Source organism: Oratosquilla oratoria, chromosome 18, assembly GCF_046742065.1.
Source record: "Oratosquilla oratoria isolate Oo_2021 chromosome 18, ASM4674206v1, whole genome shotgun sequence".
NCBI classification, from domain to species: Eukaryota; Metazoa; Arthropoda; class Malacostraca; order Stomatopoda; family Squillidae; genus Oratosquilla; species Oratosquilla oratoria.
Window position 1 is genome coordinate 48208334 of NC_134794.1, and position 8362 is coordinate 48216695.

At 44.1% G+C, this 8362-nt stretch overlaps 1 protein-coding gene across 2 annotated transcripts in view; it reads right to left on the minus strand.

Annotated features, from left to right (window-relative positions):
- Positions 1-6085: 6085 nt before the first annotated feature.
- LOC143035202 (uncharacterized) overlaps positions 6086-8362 on the minus strand; it is a 255013-nt gene continuing 252736 nt past the window's right edge. For both annotated transcript variants that reach the window (XM_076201925.1, XM_076201924.1), the window contains one exon: positions 6086-7363. The gene's annotated coding sequence lies outside the window, so the exon portion shown is untranslated. The remainder of the gene's footprint in view (positions 7364-8362) is intronic.

Genomic DNA, 8362 nt, shown 5'->3' on the forward strand with positions numbered 1-8362 from the left:
CACACACACACACACACACACACACACACACACACACACACATTCACACACACACACACACACACACACACACACACACACACACACACACACACACACACACACACACACACACACACACACACACACACACACACACACACACATTCACTCGCTCACTCTCACTTTTACAAGTGTTTACACTTTATTTCACTTTCACTCTCACTCTCACTCACTTTTACAAGTGTTTACACTTTGTTCAAGGAGTTCCAATATTCCATTCCATATGACTGATTTGTTTCTTCGTATCTTGTGATCGATAGTTACAAGCGCGCGCGCGCGCACACGCACGCGCACACACACACACACACACACACACACACACACACACACACACACACACACACACACACACACACACACACACACACACACACACACACACATTCAGGTAAATATACCTTTTGCTATACATTAACCTATTTGTTTATTCATTTGTTTATACTCGTATATTTATTCATGCATTAATTCATTTGTTTCTCTGTTTATTTTGTGTGTCTGTTCATTGCATCCAGCCTGTTCATTGACCAGAAGGTCCCATGGTCTGCAATCGCAGTCCAGTACAATGCAAGGAATAAAAGAAAAAATCAACACATCATCTTCGCGTGTTTATTTGTCACACGTGCAATCTGGTCACATGACCCCGGTCGACAGTGATGACGTGGCACAGAAGAGGACCAATAGGGAGCCGCGTGGCGAGGCGAACTGGCCAATCAGAATCCCCATACCTCGGGAATGTAGGATTTTTTTCTTTCTTTTTGGGACGGAATGTACAGTAGCACGTAACAGCTTCAGCATAGCGTTTAATCTGTGCATCCTTTTGTTCAGCCGTGGGGCCAAGACCGACCGAGACCCTCAGAATAAAGTGTATAAAGTACGCCACCATAACGTGAGTAATTAAGGCTGTTAGGTCAGTTCTACCTCCCCCTCCCTCCTGAACTTCATGTCAGTGATCCATTGACCTAACCTGACCTGTCTTGACATCTCCTTCGTGTTGTTATTTGATTTCCACTAGACCAACACAAGGGAGGGGATTTTATCTTTTTAAATAAAATGATAAAGCTCACACACACATACACAAACACACACACACACACGGGACACCACGAGCATAGCTCCCCTTCCCGATACAACTAGGTAAATACACAACACATGCGACAAACACTCGTCTTGAAATCTGAAACAAAGACTTCGTTTAGCAGCGCCGCTGAAGTTATTCTGAAAGAATACCCGAGACACTACGAACTACAGGCTGAAGAATAATGAATAAAAATGACGTCACAAAATTGATGACGTCAGAAATTATGTACAAGCATTGTCAGCCGGTGGTGTTTAGGTCGGCTGGAGTGGTGGTTGGGGAGGGGGAGGGGGAGAGGGGTTGGGGGTGGGATTGGGGGGGGGGTTAATTACCCTTCTTGGATACCCGTCTTGCCGGTATCCATATAAAATGACACAGGACAAAAGACCACACGACATAATGTCCACAGACAAAATGCTGCAAGACATAATGCCACAGGACATAATGCCACATTGTGAGAACTGGGTAAAGTGGACACACTTTGTTGATTTTGTTCTGTTGTGTTTTAAATGAGGGGATTAGTAAGGTACGAAGGCTTTCTGATTTGACATCTGTGGCACACTTTCCTGAATTCATTCTAGCTAAAGCGTCATTTTTTACGTGGTTAGTTATCACTAGCTGACGTCACTAGCTCCAACTAGTTTTGGCGCCGGCAGATGGTGTGACACTTAGATTAGTGCACCTGCTGACACCAGGATGGTAACGTAATGACGTCATGGCACCAGCTGGGATTGGTGCCAGGACCAGTGGGTCCATGTGACATTGATGATTTTATCACCAGCCGCAATGACGTCATGGCACCAGCTGGGATTGGTGCCAGGAGGCAAGTTAGCACCATCTGCAAGCTCGTGAAGGGTGCAAGGGGAAAGCGAGGCTGTGATTAGTGGGGATTCGTAATTAGCACCACTCGTTTTCACCACGGTGTATAGAATGTGGTGAAAGTAACAAAAAGAGAGAGAGAGAGAGAGAGAGAGAGAGAGAGAGAGAGAGAGAGAGAGAGAGAGAGAGAGAGAGAGAGAGAGAGAGAGAGAGAGAGAGAGAGAGATGCAAGGCTTTTATATTTTATACCAGCTGCCATTATTCGATTTTATTCCACAAGACTCCTCCTCCTGCCCCCCTCCCCCTCCCACCAAGTCTTAGGGTCTTCCAACGAGATGAATAAAATCTTCCTTCGATATCCGAAATAGGTTGAACGAGAGAAGTAAAGAGAAAGAGTTAAGAAGAGAAGAGTAGAAGGTCAGCAAGCAAACAAGCAGGGATAAGATTCAAGAGGAGAGAAAAAAAAATCGTAGCTCCGTCATTCTCACCACCCCGTCCCTCCTTCCCTCCTTCCCTCCTTCCCTCCTTCCCTCCTTCCTTAATTTGGTCTCTCTCTCGCGCCATAGAATAATACGAATGTCATTCACGTCAAGACAAAGTTGTTTATATGAGAACAAATACTGCTACATTTCTGAATACTTTAAGTAGCCTACTTACCCATCTACGTGTATAAAATCTACATAACGATAAATAACAATGTATTCGTAAGGTTCATATAATTATAAATATATATAAATATATATATATGTATATATATGCCCCCCTCCCAAGGTCTATGTGTATATATGTCTGCACACGTATATGCAAATGTATATGCACAAACAACACCTTTATAGCACACATATAAAGTACACATGTATGTATACATACATTGCGCATTTGTGCACGAGCAGGCACATGCATATATGCAAGCATGTACGTTAACACGTAAATATTATATAATGTGTTTGTACACGAGCACACGGAATAATATATCAGTCGACATCAAGAGAGTCGGAATAATTCCACGTCAAATAATCCTATAGTTAAACTGTTGTACTTGCATCTGGGAGGCCCATCGCGTCGCCTGCCCCATACGAGAGTATGTCTGTCTGTCTGTCTGTCGGGGTAGGGGAGAGGTCCGTATTCAAGAAGAGCATTGGGCTCCCGGTGCCGCCGGGTGGCCCGATGATGGTGACAAGACGGTGGGTGCCAGGCGGGGTACACACATACACACGATTTGTACGGCAAACAAATCCGCCGACACTGAAGTACACGATAGTACATCGCTACTACGATCTCCGTTGTACAACGTCATTGGGCATCTGATGCTCTTCCAGAATACGGAAGCTGGATCCCAGGCAACACTCTCTAAGGCCTAATGCTCATTGCTGTTCATGAAGCTTTTCATAAACATCAGACAAGGATGTGCTTGTTGCACTACTTTTGTTGTTGTTGTTGTTGTTGTTGTTGTTGTTGTTGTTGTTGTTGTTGTTGTTGTTGTTGTTGTTGTTGTTGTTGTTGTTGTTGTTGTTGTTGTTGTTGTTGTTGTTGTTGTTGTTGTTGTTGTTGTTGTTGTTGTTGTTGTTGTTGTTGTTGTTGTTGTTGTTGTTGTTGTTGTTGTTGTTGTTGTTGTTGTTGTTTCCTGCCTGTACCAAAGGAATACTGGGGACTTCCTCGTGCTGGACCTTGTTAGGTTAGTGTGAGAGGAAGTGTACGTGAGGTGAGGAGAGTGGGTGGCGATGAGGGCGGGAGGTAGGATGGTTGTGAGAAAGTGGTAAGATATTTTTAACTCTATTGGTGCGGCAACGTGCTCTTTTATTTATTTATCTTTTATTACATTTTACTTTGATTGGACCCAGGCGATTTTACCCAGGTGCACGCACGATTTTGTGTGTGTGTGTGTGTGTGTGTGTGTGTGTGTGTGTGTGTGTGTGTGTGTGTGTGTGTGTGTGTGTGTGTGTGTGTGTGTGTGTGTGTGTGTGTGTGTGTGTGTGTGTGTGTGTGTGTGTGTGTGTGTGTGTGTGTGTGTGTGTGTGTGTGTGTGTGTGTGTGTGTGTGTGTGTGTGTGTGTTTTGTCAGGAACGAGTTGCGTTTAGAATCGCTTGATGAAAATAACAGACGAAGACGACGACGACAGTGAAGGGAAAAAAAATCCAAGAGATCTTTGTAGCCACAGACCCTCAACAGCTGTTTTTATGAGCCTCTGTTTCTGTTACAGAACCAGAGCGTGTATGGCCCAACAAGTCTCAGAGCAATGGACTACAAATGAATACAGACTTGTAAACCTGTGCAGTTACATAATACAGAAGGATACCACTTCATTCGTTGATTTCCCATCGGGGGTCCTAAGCCCCTTTGGGGTCTAAAGAGGAAAAGAGAGACCCCTCAGGGGGGGGGGGGCTTTAGATGAGAAAGTAGCTGAGCATGGAGGGACATCAGACGTTTTCATTCACCCCCACCCCGTCTCCACAGGAGGCTTAGACACAGGTTTACATAAGCACAAGAATAAATCTTAATGCGCACAGGAAAAAAAAAAAAAAAAATCACGTGGACTGCACAAAGGGTGTAAATGTCCTCTACATGCAAGGTACTCGGCTAGGCCATGCACAGAGGCTGTACACAAGGTGGCATCCAGGTCAGTGCACCAAAGTCCCAAGTGTATGAAGTTTGACCACATCGAAAATGTCTTCTGGGTCGACATGACGTCACGTGGCCCTCAAGAGGTTGTGATTCCAGGTGTGGAACCTTCGTGGACTTGTGTAAAGCGTAGCATATATTCCAAATGCACATGCCATGACGTCACAAAGATTTGCACTTCAACCTCCCCCCGACCCTACCTCCACCTCTACCCCCCTCAACACACTCTTAAACAAAAGAATGGGTGTAATGAACTGAAAAGGTTTTATATATGTTCCATCAAAAACTATAAAAAATAGAAAATATATGTAGAGACATCATGTAAACTCTATAACGCCCCCGTAAATACAACCTTCAGAATGCCCACAATTGCACAAAGGCTGTCATCATCAGTTAAAAAACGTTCAATTGTCTTCGTACGCGACATCAGGATCACGTGAGCCCGATGCCATTACGTTCGTAAATTGAACAAGATTAGAAAAAAATAATCCTTTCGGGTTTTACGTTGTCATTGGCACCAGTAAAACTAGTTTAAGATGTCACCTATTAGGTGCGCGGGTTTAGACAGCATGACGTCATAAGTTGGGGGCGGAGTCTGGGTCCGAAGACGACGCGTGATTGGCTGAATCGCGACAAGAAAGGAACTTGGCACTGCCGGCAAACTTCTATCACATGACTGCATTGGTCATTTGCTATTTAACTTATTATTATTATTTTTACAACCTTGCTGAGATAGTTGGCGAGTTCCTGAAAGAAAACGGTGTGTTGGTGATGGAGAAGATGGTGCCAGCAGTGCTCAGCTTCTTCCTCGCGACTTACGATGCCAAAAAAAAAAAAAAAAAAGTGTTCCCATCAACAACTGGTTCACTGCACATCCCAGGCATATTTTACGTCGCGTACGCGCACGCACATGCGTACACACAAACACAGGCACTCCATAATATCTATACAGTATGTACAACCCATCTAAGCAGTTTCAATATTTCTGAAAAAAAATATTATCTAGTCTTCACTTGGTGCAGGAATTTCTGCTTTGAAAATGGAATGTATAGGCGATAATGGATGTAATAGGTGCAAACCTTTTGTAATATACATACATATATATATATATATGCAGGAGAAATCAAACTCGTGATTCTAAGTATGCGGAAAACCACAAAAGAAAATAAACTGTGGACCACATTTTATAATTTTTCTTTCTGGTTTCCCCCCATATATATATATATATATATATATATATATATATATATATATATATATATATATACATATATATATATATGTATATACTTATATATACATATATATATATACATACATATATACTCGTACATATCTATGTATATATGTTTGCATTTCATCTAACCGACTTACATCTTCATCTCCTTTATTAATTTCCCAACATCTCCCCTCTCTTCTATCTTTTAAACTGTATTTCCCCTTCCCTCCCTTTCCCTTTGCTTCCATCCCTCTCCCGTCGCCTCCTCTCCCTTCCCCACCCTCCCTCCCTCCCTCCCTCTCCCTCCACATCCTTCCTACTAACGACACCTCCAAGGCAAAGATACAAGAATAATGCCGCTATTTTTTCGTCACTAGATTTCTTCTTCTAAAGGCACGTGGCATGAAAGCGCTGGCCAGTGTAGCGTCGTTAGCTCCTTTCTCTAGGATGTACTCGCTACGTAGGAGCTTCTTCTCCCATCAGGAGCACACGACAAGGGTGATTTCTCCTTTGGGAGACTCGTTGGGAACCGTTTCGACGCGTCCCAATCTTTTCGAACTCCTCTTCCTGCTACTACTGCTCCTCCACCTCCCAAGGGAATATGGGAACCGTTCCCCATTAGCACAAAGGGGATTACATTGGGTTTTGTTCCTTCTGCGGTACATAATGAGGGTTATATTGCACTTTGGGCTGGTGTCCTTAAGCCCCATTACACAGGCATTTCATCGAATAAACCGGACCTTAGTAAACTTCGATTTTTTCTTCTTGTCTTTGAAGTCTGCTGCGTCGAGCGGAAACAACACCAGCTAATGTCTCGTCTTGAGGGAACTTGCTGTTATTCTGTCTTGAGTTTCCCCATGGCGATTGCCAGAGCTTATTATTAAGACAAAATATACAAAGAAAAGAAAAGAGTCCTGACCCACTCTCCATGGTCTGAAACTCTTAGAACTCTTGAAGACTGGGGGTCCTCCAAGACTCTTCCGTTTTATCTTTTCTACAAATATCTAACTTTATAGCACTAAAATATGAGATAGTTTCTTAAGAATATATACACACGCAGGCACACGCAAACTCAAAGAGTATCTTAAAGGCTAAAACTCAGTCAGTCACTGATTAAACTCGACCCAACACCGCAGCCGTCGTTCTCAGGATCCGTGAAGTGCACCGGCGGGCAGATCCCGCCTCTCCGTCGACCCAGACCTCAGAGGGCGAGCCAGGAAGTGGAGGTCATCCTTGAGACTGCAAGTGTGAGGTCGGGTGGGCGGCTTGGCGTGCGAGTGGGTGGGAGGGCGGACGCCCAAGGGCAGGTGAGCCATCGCCAGGAAAAGTGAGACACAACCAAGGGCCAATGAGCCATGGCCAAGGCGTGTGAAACACAACCAAGAGCTTATGAAACAAAGCCAAAGGCTAGCGGAACACAGCCAAGGGCGAGTGAGAGACCGCCACGTTGAGTGGGACACCAGAACGAATTGACGACGAGGCACCGGCAAGGACAGCTGAGGCACTCGTGGCAGCTTGAGCGAAGTGCCACCGTGGGTCCAGAGTCTCTCAACGACGACAACGGCGGGATGAGGAGGATGTTTGTGCAACTGCGGAGGGAAAGGGTCTCTCATTAGGGACGGAAATCGTACAGACAAGACAGGGATCTTCACTCTTGTGGTAGAATACCCACGTAACACAACCACCACTTCGCTCAAAAGAAAGTAGACGGGGGTGGGCTAATTCATTCACGACCTCTTGTGCCGTGTCTCTCGGGTGAATAGAATTGTTTGGCGTCAGCGTAAACAAAAATATGTAAAACACACACACACACACACACACACACACACACACACACACACACACACACACACACACACACACACACACACACACACACACACACACAAACACACACACATAAACACACACATAAACACACACACACACACACACACACACACACACACACACACACACACACACACACACACACACACACACACACACACACACACACACACACACACAAATACACACACACACACATAAACAAACACACACACACACAAACACACACACACACATACACACACACACATACACACAAACACACACACACACAAAGATACATACACACAAACACACACACACACAAAGATACATACACACAAACACACACACACACACATAAAGATACACACACAAACGCACACACACACAAGCACACAAAGACACAAAGACACAAAGACATAAACACACAAAGACACAAACACCCAAACACAAACACACAAACACACACTCACAAATACACACACACACAACACACACACACACACACACACACACACACACACACACACACACACACACACACACACACACACACACACACACACCCCCACACACACACACACACACACACACACACACACACACACACATATATTTATATATATATATATATATATATATATGTATATATATATATATAATTACAAAGGATTACAGAGGAGGAACATGCCGACAGGAGACCTTTTGGTCCATAACTAGGTTGGATGCGAAAAATTATAATAGAGATAAGTAAATAAATAGATAGGTAAAATCAA